This window comes from Lonchura striata, chromosome 2 (genome assembly GCF_046129695.1).
Source record: "Lonchura striata isolate bLonStr1 chromosome 2, bLonStr1.mat, whole genome shotgun sequence".
Lineage (NCBI taxonomy): Eukaryota > Metazoa > Chordata > Aves > Passeriformes > Estrildidae > Lonchura > Lonchura striata.
Window position 1 is genome coordinate 91,737,689 of NC_134604.1, and position 13,525 is coordinate 91,751,213.

Genomic DNA, 13,525 nt, shown 5'->3' on the forward strand with positions numbered 1-13,525 from the left:
AGGTCTCCTTGGAGCCTTCTCTACTTCAGACCAAACACCTCCAACCATCTCAGCCTGTTGTCACAGATGTGCTCCAGCCCTGTGACCATCTTCATGGCTCTCCTCTGGACTCACTTCAACATGTCCACATCTTCCTGATGTTGGAGACCCCAGAGCTGGATGCAGCTCTCCAGGTGGGGTCTCACCAGAGACAAGGGCCAAATCCCCACGCTCAACTTGCTGCCCACACTGCTTTTGATGTTGCCCAGGAGTTAATTGCTTTCTGGGCTGCAGGTGCACATGGTTGGATTGAGTCCAGCAGCACCTGGACACTGCCTCATCCACAAGGACCCCCAAGTCCTTCTCAACAGGGCTGCTCTTGAGCTGTTCATTCCCCAGCCCAGATCCATACCAGTGGTTCCCTCACCCGTGTGCAGCACTTTGCCTTTGGCCTTGTTAAACCACATGAGATTCCCAGGGGCCCATTTCTTGAGCTTGTCCAGGTCCCTCTGGATGGCATCCTGTCCTTCAGACGTGTCAACAACACCGCTCAGCTTTGTGTCATCTGCAAACCTGCAAGGGGTGTGCTCAATCCCATTGTCATTAGTGAAGATATTAAGCTAACACTTGATCCAAATACAGACCCCTGAGGGACATTACTTGTCACTGATGTCCATCAGGACTCTGGGCCATTGACGCTACCCTCTGTAAATGACCATCCAACCAATTCCTCATCCACTGAACAGTCCATCATCAAATCCAACTCTCTCCAGTTTAGAGAGAAGGTTGTGGGGCACCATGTCAGAGGCTTTATGGAAATTCAGATAAATGACATCTGTAACCCTTTCCTCGTCACTTGATGTGGCCACTCCATCATAGATGGCCACTAGGTTGGTCAGGCAGGACTTGCCTTTGGTGAAGTTATACTGGCCGTCCCTAATCATCTCCCTGTCCTCCATGTGCCTGAGCACAGCTTCCAGGAGGTTCTGTTCCATGATCTTCCAGGAACAGAGGTGAGGCAGACAGGTTGGTGGCTATCAGGGTCCTCCTTTCTACACTTTGTAAAGATGGGTACAATGTTTTCCTTTTCCAGTCACCTGGGACTTCACCTGACTGCCATGACTTTCCAAATCATGTAGAAAGGCTTGACAACAACATCAGCCAGTTCCCGCAGGACTCTGGGATGCATCTCATCAAGTCACATACTTTCGAGTTCCTGAGGTGTTTACAAACCTGATCTTATTCCAAAGTGGGAGGAACTTTGCTGCCCTGGTCCCCATCTTGCAGTTCTTCTACTTGAGAAGCGTGGGAAAAGAGGCTGCCAGTGAAGCCTGAGCACCTCGGCCTTCTCCTCATCCACTGTCACCAGTTTGCCAGCATTGCTTATCAGCAGGCTACACTTTCTTTGACTTTCCTTTTTTTGGCTGACATACCCATAGAATCCCCTCTCATTACTCTTTGCATCCCTTGCCAAGTTCAGCTCCAGTTTCACCTTGGCCTTCCTCACCACAACCCTACAAATGGAATGCAGCCCTGTATTCTTCCCAGGATACCTGTCCTTGTTATCCCTGTACTCTTCAGGAAATTACACCACATCCAGAGATGGGTTTGTTCCCACAAGGCATATAGGCAAGAAAAATAATGGTCCAAATCTCCAAGCACAAGGGATCTGACAGGTTTTTCCAAGTCCATCTGGAAAGCACCAGGCCCAAGTAGGGGAGGTATGCATCTCCCTGGGCAAATTTAATGCTTTTTAGAAAAGAAACAGATGCACAATCTTCATTTGTCCTGCAAGCATCAAAATCCAAGTGTTTCTAGTGTATCTGTTTCTAGCTGCTGATTAAATTGAGTAAAAGCATCACTCCAGACCATGGATATTAACAATAAGACTGCATTCTCTGTATTACATTTCAAAGTGTCAATTATAGACTTGAAGAAAGTAAAATCCACTTTAAAAGCATTCTTAATATAAAAGAGCTATCTGTTTTTAAAAAGGCAAAAAAAGACACATTATTTAGCATCAGATCCCTCAGGAATCACCCATGAAGAATAAAGTACTCTCTGGCACTTACTGCAATGCTTCAGCAGAAGAGATTTCTAGATAAAACATCCTTCAAGTCTTACACCAAGGTGCATCTTCTCCCCAGTTTAAAGAGCAATTTTGTTTTATTTTAGACAACATACTGCCATTTTCTCAGTTCTCTTTGCCTGTTTCCAGACTTTGGCTTTGCAGTGTTTGTCAGAGGATGGCTAATGGAGTTAAAAGCAAATTGCTCCACTCTTTCTATAGCTGCTGAATTGGACAGGTTCATTGCACACATCCTCCTTGTCACACAGAAAGTGGCAAATATTTCCAGCTATACTAATGCACATTCTGCTAGTAAATAATGTATGCAGCAAATAGGACACAGTTTCAAGCTGCTTCTGCCTCTACAACTGTCTGGCATGCCATGTGCAGTGACAGGCACAAGTGTACACAGGAGTTTCATAAAAAAGCACTTCATAGCAATTTAATTTTTTTTTTTTAAATTCTGTGGGAGCAGGGGGAATTCTTTCAATTACCCTAAGTGAGACACTGAATAGATTTTACTTCTTAAAGCAACTTAGCAAAGTTTAAAACTCTCCACTTTTTACCCCAAGAATTGGGGCAAAGATGGGGAGGTCTTCTCTGCAGGAGACAAGAATTCCAGAAACTTTTTCTCCGCACTCCTGTGCAAGGTGAACTGAAAAGCAGCTGGATCTATGCTCCAGGACTCAGCAAATTATTCTAAGAATAATTGTTTAACTTATTGCCTTTTTTTAAGGAATGGAAACTCCAGAAGATTACCAGAAATAATTATACACAAACATGCAGTTAAAGACATGCATTTATGACCTTAATCCTTAATTATATTCTGATTCACCAATCATCTTGTTTTTAAGAATGGTAATGTGAGTTTAGATATTAAGAAAACATGATAGGAACTCTAGGGGCAAAGAAGTTGAAGGAAAAAATACATGAGGGCTGAGAGATAGTCACTATATATGCTTCTCACACTTCCATGAAGAGAGGCAGCTTGCACATTCATAAAACTTCTTGACCAAGATTGCCTAGAAAAAGGGAAACATAAAAAAAGAGAGGGAAAAAGAAACTCCAAAAAATCTTAACTTTTTATTTTGGTTTATGAACTAACACAAAGTGTTCCAAATAGTCAAAGCATTCCTGAGGGATGTACTTCCTCTTGGATCACTGCAGTGACACTGAAGACACAAGTAGCTTTTCTTATTATTTCAAAGCATCCAAAGATAAAGTCATAACCTCAGCCAGCATAAAACTAGGCTGATACACCATGGAAAAAGCCCAAGACTGAAACCTCCTTTTGACATTTGTAGATCTGAACAACTGCTCTCAAGGCTCAGTTCATCTGCTAGAACCAATACTGCTTGAGAGTGAGTTTTTCCTGTTTGCTTTAAATTAGATTGCAGACATCAAAGTTGGTGAAATACCGATGGAAAAGCAGGGGCATAATATAGATTCATTTGTCAAGACACAAAGGCACTGGTAGACTTCACTGCAGCCAGGATCTCTCTACTTGTAGGCCCATGTGCAGTACATAAGTAATAATATTCTTAATATCCTTAATTCTTAAGTCCACATTATTCCTTAATTAAGGTGCAAATGCTTCCTGAAACAATGCTTCCTGAAACTCAGACAAAAGAAGTTTTTGAAAGCAAGAATCCTATTTCAATCATGTTGCATGCACACTTCATTGAATTTACTTCAGTTTTCCATCAAAAATCCCCCTTTAATTCAAGAATAACATTGTAAAGGCAGTAGTTAATTATTATCTTCAAATGTAACCAGATTACGTAAGGCACACAATTCTCTCAGAAACTGAAATCCATGTTCTGCAGCCACTTCACCATGACAGTTAAACCCAACTCCCAGGGTCCCCATCACCCTCAGTCCATGCACTTTTATTATATCACTGTTGCTGATACATGATGCAATTTCTTCAGCCACTTCCCTGGTGAAGGGCATTATTTCTAGTCAGGTGTAACACAAACATTTAAATATAGCTCACTTATAAGACCACTTGTGTGATACTTTGAAATTGTCCTGTGAATTACCTCCCTAAGCATTTAATCAACATTTTACTGTGCTTTTAGCATTGCTCCATTTAAGTCAATAAGAAATAAAATGTATTTGTGTGGGGAAAACTGCTCCTAATTCAGTACCTACTAAGATCTCATACACTTATTTACCATATACATGATGACATAATGCCAATGCCTTTAAAGAAAAACTGTTTAATATCCAGCCTGGATAGCAGCTTTAAACTTAGTAATTCACTAAGCTCGGCATGCCCACATCAACAGAGACAGCAGAGTCCAGATGATGATGTAAGAGCTCATCCATGTACCCTGCAGGGCTCTGCAGGAGCACTGGACTGAACTGGACACCAGTATCTGTATTATAATATCTCTTTATTTTAGGATGGATTAAAATACACTGAATGATATTTTAACCTGCCAGTATTACTCTGGTGAGAATCCTATTTCAGGTGCATGTGTTTGTCTACAACATTCTTCCAAGTTTTAAGACTTTACGATGCTGGCCAGCTATTCTTCCCATCACCCAATGCAAAGGGAAAGTGCAAAATGCAACAGACAATTTTTAGCCCAAGTTCCTCCCACCCAAGATCAGATACGAAACTAAGATGTTTAAGTTAAGAACCTAGTTGAACCACATGACTTCAGCATTCCCTGGAATAAGAGAGATGGGCATCCTCTGAGGCTCATCAGCCCCTTACTTCAATTCCAGAGAGTCCAAGGCAACTGCAGATGAACCTGAGTTCATCTGCATTACCAACAGAGTGCCACAAAGAATGAGTCTCATAATAAATACAATAGGACTTTAGGATTTCAGCAAAGTCCATGAAATTACTTGAGTTTTTCCTATAGAGATACTGAATTTCTACTCTTCCCCTTCTCTCAAGTCCTTTTACATTTTGTTCAGAAAGATGAAGAGGAAAAATCAGCAACAAAGCCCCACTCTAATCTCTCTCTAAGGCATGCAGAATAACCTTACATGTTTTAAGTCAAAATCAATTTAAAGACTAAATTTTTTCTCATTTGGAATTGGATTGTGATCAACACTTAACTTGAATACTAAGCAGTCCTTCAAGATAAAGGGTCTCATTTATATTTAAAAGCCTTTCACAAAGCATTAAAAGTCATCAACAGGCTGATGTAGAAAATACAAATTTCAAAGAAAATTCAAGACTATTTAGCAAGAGCTAACCCAAGGCCTCTACAAAGGAAAAAAATCAAATATGCTTGGTAAGAAAAATGCTTTCTTATTTATTCAGTTTTTCATCCTATAGGCAGCCACTTCTTTGGGGAATGCTTACAACTTTAAATGAGGTCAATCAGTTGTCTTCCTTCCTCCTTTTGGGGCAGAAAGCCAAAAGAAGTTTACCTTTTTTAGTCAACTCAGTATATTTTATGACCTCTAAGAAAAACAATAAAAAGATAAGCCTGGGATGGCAGAGGGTAGCTGAGCTCCCAAGACTTGAGCAAGCTTCCCTACTGCCTGACTCTACCCCACTCTGCACACAGGTACAGGAAGAACTTCAGGTACTCAGCCAAATTCTCTTCCTTTTCAGAGCTACTGGCCCAGTGCACACCAAGCCATCCATGGACCGTCTGAGCACAGCAGAAGGACAAGGAACAACAGCTCCATGCAGGAATGAAATGGGGTAGGGACAAAGCAACCTCACCTGAGCTGCATCTCATGTCCTACAGAAACCTCGACCTTATACAAGCCACACTTCCCCTTTGCAAACAGGAAAAAACAGGGCTTTTAACTTTTATACAGCATGGAATTTGAAAAGTGGCTAGTTGTTCCTTCTGTACAAAAGTGATGTCTAATGCTGAATGCAAGACTTCCATATTTTCAATGAGTATAACCAAAGAGAAGACAAAGTCTGAGTGTTGATATAAGTGTGAGAATTATAGAATTTCAGTTGCCTAGAGATCATTATTAGCAAAAGCATAATTTTCTTAGTCCTTAAAACTCCCACCAAACCACCTACATTCCTGAAAATGGAGCTTTTGGAATTAGATATCTAAGCTTTTCCTCCTGCCCCCTCATACTACCTCCACAGCCCCAGCTTTCTTTCCCACTTATTTCCCTTTCCATCCATGAGATGTCAAATAAAATATTGGCCTGAACATGGTGTCTTTTAATGCTGCATGAAGAGCAGCTTATACTTCTCTAGAACAGTTCACTGTATCTATTTTAACTCAGCTCACATATTTCAGAGATTTTTTTTCCAAGATGCCAGAGAATGACAAGCCAGGTTTCATTTTTAGATTAAGTCTGAAACACAATAGAAGCCGATAGTGCTATACAGTACTCTGTGGAGAATAAGGTGGTTTTGTACTTGACCCTTTATTTCAAGGTGCTGATAAATCTCCCCTTGTTCAAGCTGTTGTCATGATAAACCCAAACTCCCATCTCATAAATGCATTATTCCATGCACAAAGCCATGACAAACACAAGATGTTGCCCACCAGGATGAGGACACTACACAAATCCCAACTCCTAGACGATTTCAGTTGAAAGAAGAAAAATACACGCGACTTTCTGAAGGTCAGGGTGTATGTGGCACGTTCTGATTTTTAATTGATTTATCACAGGAACAAGCATCATAGTCTTAGCAGTTTCTCTTGGAATCAGAACTCGGAACATCTAAGAGCTTTTTCTGCAGAAAGCTCCAAGGAGAGTGCCTTTGTTCAGTGACCGTAAAACAGGAGTACGTGCTCTGCTCAGCTTAGAGGACACAGGTCCCTGAGAGATCACTTGGGTCACTTCATGCCACCGACTTGCTGACAAACATATAATAGGTGTCCAGTTTCAAAGGGCTCACAGAACATCTACTCCACATGTCCCTTCTCTTCCTCCTCCCACCCCTCCCCAAACCCAGCTTGTGGCAGATCAAAAGCATTTTGCAATAACCCACCAAGAAAACCCTCAAGACTTGTAGCTTCAGCATTGTCTTTTACCATCACACACACAGAAGGAAAAAAAAGGCATGGCTGAGGTTTCCTAAGGCTCAAGAAACCTACCCCAACTGCCTGCCTACAGAGATGGAGAGCACTGCCAATGTCCTGTGCCTGCAGAATTTGTTGAACCTAAGTACAGGTAATGCTTTAGGAAAGAGGAGGCAAGTTCTCTTTCGACCTACTTGGATTTAATTTCCTGTTAAGTAATCATGATGAATACTTCCTAATTAAGTTGTTATAGATTTACCCAACAGTGTACTTTTGTTAGAAACAGCAGCTGACAACTTCAATTGCGAAAGGAGCGCTGCGTTCGAAGTTTCAAGCAGATGTATGTTTTAAGACGATTAAATCTGGTAGCTATTTTGAAGCTCCTGCAAAGCCTCAACAGTGCACACAGGTGGCTGCCTTCAAGACTGATTTTACAGACCTCCATCATTAAAAAAAAAAAAGCCTTTCCACACAACTTCTGTAATTACTTTTGTATAGTCCAGTGCCAAATCAGTGAAGCATATCACTTCTGGAAGCCATCTGAAACCCAAGAATTCAACACAAAAAAAAAAACAAAAAAACCAAAAAACATGTGCATGACCCAGACCTCCCTACAGAAGGGATAGAAATGGACAAGACCATTGTGTGGTAGCATCCAGGCTCAAAACCCAAGGACATGCAACATCAAGTACAAAATCAATGCGCAATTCTCTACCCTACCACTTTATTAGACATATGCTTTAGCACCTTCTCGAATTAGAGTCCACAACAAATCTTTTTACTCTCCCCTCCTACTAAAATGATATTTACTTCTGTTCAGACTAGCATTATTTATCTTTCAGCATGCTAACCAAACTTGCACAGGGTAAGTACCTTTAATAAACACAGACCTTGCTACTGAACATTAAACAGACTGTTCCACTCCCCAAGTCAGAAAAGCTCAATTTGTACTAATAAACTCCAAAAAGCACTTACGATTATCATAAAAAGGTAACCTACAGAAGATCTTTAAGAAAAAACAATTGGCTTCTATTTCTCTGTTTTCTGCGTTTTTCTATTTCTCTGCTATTCACAGTCTCAGTCATTCTGAAATCGCTAAATCAAACTGGCTCTATAAAGGAAATAAATGGCTTGCAAGAGCAAACAGGCTCTTGTCATTGCCAAATCCATCGAGATAAAGTTTTAAGTTCCTTTTCAAGGTTTTTGGCTAAAAATATCTTTAAGTAAACCTTTATTTCTTGTTTTTAGATTACAAACACTTAAATCTCCTTCCTTTTGTAGATAAAAAAGAAATAGGAGTAAAAAAAATCCACAAGAAACAAACAAACCCAAAACAAAAAAAAACATCAACAAATCTACAAACATAGCCAGCAAATTTATTTTAATAGTCCAGCCCCAGTGAAATACAAAAGGGAAATAAACACCACAAGCGTTAGAAACATCCTCTTTTATAGTCCTTGTGATTAACCATTGCAGGTAACACCAGCCAACAACATCTAAAACACCTTCTTCACACCAAAGGACCGCTTTGTTTCTCCAGTTCGGGAATACAACTCGGGGATGCAGCTCGGGGAAGCAGCCCCAAGGACACAAGCCCTGCTCGAACCAGCGCAGGGCAGGGGCAGCCCCGGTTTGCCCCACGCCCCTCGGAAACAGAGGGCATCCCGTGCTGAGCGCCACGTTTCTTATCTGCCCGCTCGCTTTCGGGCAGGTCACCGCGCTTTGTTTGGCTTCCTCCCCCAGCCCGGACCCATCGCCGCCGACGCCGAGCGGGACAAAACGGAGGCAGGGAGCGGCAGCCCCCGGCAGAGCCGGCCGCCCGACTGCCCGGCCCGGCCCGGCCCGGCACCGCGCGGCCGTCGGGCGCCTCACTCACCTCGCCGCCCTGCCCCGAGGACCGGGTGGCCGCTGCCGCCGGCGCTCAGCAGCTCCCCGGGCGAGTGGGGCAGCGCCTCCCGCCGGGGCCGCGGCACGGGAGGGAGGGATGGGATGGGATGGGATGGGATGGGATGGGATGGGATGGGATGGGATGGGATGGAGCGCGGGGAGGCGCCGGCGGGCCCCGCCCGCGGGCGGGAGGCGGCGAGCGGGGCTGCCTTTTGTCCGGGCTCCGGTCCTCGGCTCGGCACCGGCATCCCCCGCCCCGTGCGCTCCGCGGGAGGCGGCGGGGCCCTTTGTGCGGCGGGGCGAGGAAAGGCAGCGCGGCGCTCGTCCCCGCCCCGGGCACCTGCGAGGGCTGCGGAAGCGCCGCCGCCTCCTCGCCGCGGGCCACAAAGGACAGGTGCTCCCCGGGCAGGGAGGGGTTGCTGGCGTGAGGGCTTTGTGTGCCTTCTCCAGTGAAAAGTGGTGACTTCCAGGAAAGCTGTTGCTACCTGTAGGAGTATCGCCTCATCTTCTGGGGAACTGTGGAGCTTCAGGACATGGTTTAGTAGCAGGGCTGGGTCAGGGGTTGGACTTGGTGATCTTGGAGGTCTTTTCCAACCTAAACAGTTCCCTGGTTCTGCAGTGGCAGAGAGGTACACCGTATGCCACGTGAAGTTTTGCAGCATCAGTTCTGTTGTTTCCTAGCGTTTCAGTGTTTGGCTCCCAGCGTTTTGTTTTGCTTTTACTGGAATGCGTATATATGAAGGCAACAGCACTTTTTTGTGCTGCTATCTTGATCAGACAATTGAACAGCTAGAAGTGGATTTGTTTTCTTATTATAAAAAGTCGAGGGGAAAAAAGCAACAAGCCAACCAACAACAGGTATTTTCTTTTTTATTCAGGTATCCCCGAGCATTAAAGCCTTTGCTTTTAAGCAAAACAATGCACAGCATGTGCTTTTGTGTGCTGCATGTACAAACACACGAGAAATGGGAGCTGCAGAGATGCATGTTTCATGAGAAGCACCCAAGGTGTGTCCCTAACTGGTCACAGGCTTTCCCAATCCCCTCTCCTCTCATGCAGTCAGCAGTCTTCAATGCTACTCTCTAAATCCCTGCTGCAACAGCAGTTGTTTATGTTCATGATAGTGCAACTGCAAGTTTCAGACACTAAATTTTTCAGAAAAAATATTCCAGAACTGAGGACAAAGTGGGGCTAGCACATATTTCATGCACTAATTATTTCTTGAGCTTCCAATTTTGAGAAATACATCCAATGACAAAGATATACTGTACACTCGTCTCCTTAATAACCTGAAATGCTCTTTCTTACAGCCCAATGACCCAGAGAAGAGTCATGAAATGGATTACAGAATCAAGGTTTTGGTATCTAGCAGCTAAGGGCAGCTTAGCCCAAAATGTGGATCAAACAGAAGCTTAGATGCAAGTAGGTAACCAAGTTAACTTAGCAGCATCCATGGTCTGTTCTCCATGAGACATGTCGTGCTCCAGTATGTCATGGGAAAGAGTGACCCTGTGACACCTCACTGCGAAACAGGGGACTGCAGACAGAAAGTGCAGCTTCAGATAGATTACTGTTTTTCCATTTTTTTTCAGTACCTCATAAAAACATTTTCAGTGTTGGTTGAAAAGATCTGGTTGGTTGTCCAAGGGAAAAGGCCAATTAATGATGACATGAAAGAGCAGAGAGGAAGCCTTAATTTGGAGATACCATCAAAAATAGCTTTGAAAGAAGTCTCTGAAGCACGGGGGAGGCAGCAATCAAACATACAATTTATATTTCAGTTCTATTTGGTGTTGCAGGCATTTTTGGTTCTCTATCCCTATAGCTACCCCTACAGCAGTAAACTAAATGGGTTTGGGTTTCAGGATTAAAGCACTGCACTGGTCATCCTCTGTAGTGTCCCCTGGGTGGGAGTGTCCCTGGTGTGGTGATGTCCTAGCAAACAGTAGTCCCTAAGGCACAGCTCAAGGGTCTGTGCATGCTGGGGCATTCCCAGCAGACTGGGGCATTCCCAGCATACTGTCTGCATGGAACTCACCTATGTCAGGAGATAAGGGTTTAGTTGTGTGCATCAAAGCCATGTTGTGCCACCTGGTTCCTGTGCCAAAGGACAGTACCTGACCTGTTTTTCTTTTCCTAGTAGGAACATGAGGCTTTTGACTTTTGTGATTCCTGCTGTGTTCTGTGTCAAGCCAGAACTTTAGGCACCCACTGGAGTCAAGCAGTGAGAAGTCAGACTGAAGATCTGAGCATTTTATTGATTGAGCAGGATTTCAGCAGAAATCTTTGCCCAAAGGAAGACAGAGTTGCGTTGGCTAGTAGTATCAGAGTTTATGGAAGAAATGGATTGTATTATGAATAGACTTTTACTATGAATAGACTCAGAAATGTTATTTCTTCTACATTAAGTAAAATATATTCATTAATACAACATTGGCTTTTATAAGAATGCTTACTCCATGGAAAATACTTTTGTTTTGACTAATGCTAAGAACCTGGGGTGAATTTCAGCAGGAGCAGTTAAGTTTCAAGCAAATGTCGAGAGCAGATGGTATTTAGGTCTGAAGAAATTAATAAAGAAAGTCACTAGAGCAAATGTGTGCTTTCACATTATAACAGCGGAAGGTAAAAGTGGGTTGGAAAGAGGTTGAATTTTCTTAAAATATCTGTCCTAAATATGAGGAGTAGGGCGAGATTCCTAGGAATTGTAAACTAGTGAAGGATTATGGCTCTAGCAAAAATTGTACCACAGAGCACCTCCTTCACACATGTGTATGTCGTATTTCTGATGTTGTCGGTGTGAAAGTTTATAAATTAATATGGGGCTAGTGTTGATGATTCCTTTTTTCAACTCATACAAAAACTTGGACAAGACCAGAAGGATCTAATGAGAACAGAGGGCCAAACTCGCTCATCTCTTGCAGAAATGTTGAGGATTATGGATAAACTCTGCAAGGTGTTTTGAGACACACTGGCATAGCTGTGTTTTGGGAGTCTGGCTGGGAAGGCAGAAGACAGTATTTTCAGTGAAGGAAGGACTTTTAGTCCAGGAATTAACTTCTCCTGACCTGCCCTGTGTCTGTTGCCAAAATTGTCCAGAAGAACACTCTAGAACACACATTTAGGACACAGTCTTAAATTGCACCAGAGGAGGTTCAGGTTGGACATTAGGAAAAAAGTTTTCACAGAAGGGGTGAAAAGGCATTGGAATGGGCTGCCCCAGGATGGTGTTGGAGTCACTGTCCCTGGAAATGTTTAAGAAAGACTGGACGTGGCCCATAGTGCCATGGTTTACTTGACAAGGTGGTGTTCAGTCACATGGTGGACTCAATAATCTCAGGCTTTTTCCAAATTAATTCATTCTGTAATTCTGTTACTTTAAATTTCAAGGAATAAGAAGACATGTACAAAGGAATCTAAATAGGGAATCATTATCATGTGCACGAAATTCAAGTGAGAGAACAACTAACTATGGCACTATAGCATGAATTTTTCTTAGTATCAGCTGTAGCTGTTTCTGCCAGTTATGAAGTCTGGAGGGGCTACGAAATAACAACCAGTTGGCTTTCAGGAACAGGTTACATGAACTGGGGTCTATCAAAAATCTGAGATCTTTATTGAGCAACTGGTCTGAACCACAACTTGTACAGAGTCAGAAACTCTCTGTAAAATGATTCTAATGTACTGACAAAAAATAAGAAAATTAAGACTCAAAGCTGTTATTTGCAGGAGTTCTCCAGGGTAAGTTAGGGAGATTTTTGAAACATACCAAGAATAAAATAGTAATGACTGTATACAGGCATGAGAAAAATAATTTTTTTTTTTACATAGATTGACAATGAGTCTTTTCTTTATAACTATAGCAATAATAAGTGAATTATGCAAACCAATTCTAATTAAAATTAAGGCAGGCAAAAAAAAAAACCACCAACAAAAAAAACCCCAAACAAACAAACAAACAAAAAAAACCCCAAAAACCAACACCAAACTGAGCAATAGAGATAAAACACAGGGCTGAAAAATGTATTAGTGGGAAATATAGTGAACATTTGAATAAACTGGGAAAAGGAAGATTCAAGACTTTAGATAATCCCATTGGTAAGATGCAAAATTCCATGTTTTTACAAGATGTGAGCAAAATATGTTACTAGAAAAACTAGCCTGTCATCTTATTACACCATGAACATTAACATGACTCATAGGTTCAGGAAACACTATTGTAATCATACTCTGCTTTCTGATGGCATAAAGTATCTCTTCTTTCTCTGGTATGAAAAATTTACTTTAATGCAAATCCTAAGAACTCAGTAAAAATAACACCAGTCTCTCCATACATATTAGAAAGATTATTGATTTCAGGTTTACTCTGGGGCTGAAAATTCAAGCTGAATGTGCTACAAATACCAGCAGAGTCCATGGTTGTCCTTTTAGGCTATAGTAAGTTAGATTTTATCCAAAGGGTGCAGTGGAACATTCAGCTTGTTATGGCTGGATACTCCTTTTGTGTCCACCAGAGTTCTTGATGAAATACAGAACAATTGTCTTAACAAATGGGAAACTAATTGGCTTGGGCAGGAATCAAATGGACAAGACACTCAAATATGTACAGTGAATAGTTAGA

The 13,525-nt window shown here is 42.4% G+C and overlaps 1 protein-coding gene across 5 annotated transcripts in view; it reads right to left on the reverse strand.

Annotated features, from left to right (window-relative positions):
- The window catches only part of MCF2L (MCF.2 cell line derived transforming sequence like), a 152,654-nt gene extending 143,652 nt beyond the window's left edge, over positions 1-9,002 (reverse strand). For 3 of the 5 annotated variants that reach the window (XR_013339520.1, XM_021545612.3, XM_077781576.1), the window contains exon 1: positions 8,894-9,002. The gene's annotated coding sequence lies outside the window, so the exon portion shown is untranslated. The remainder of the gene's footprint in view (positions 1-8,893) is intronic. The other 2 variants (XM_021545619.3, XM_021545616.3) reach the window with 1 other exon arrangement.
- Between the last annotated feature and the right edge of the window lie 4,523 nt (positions 9,003-13,525).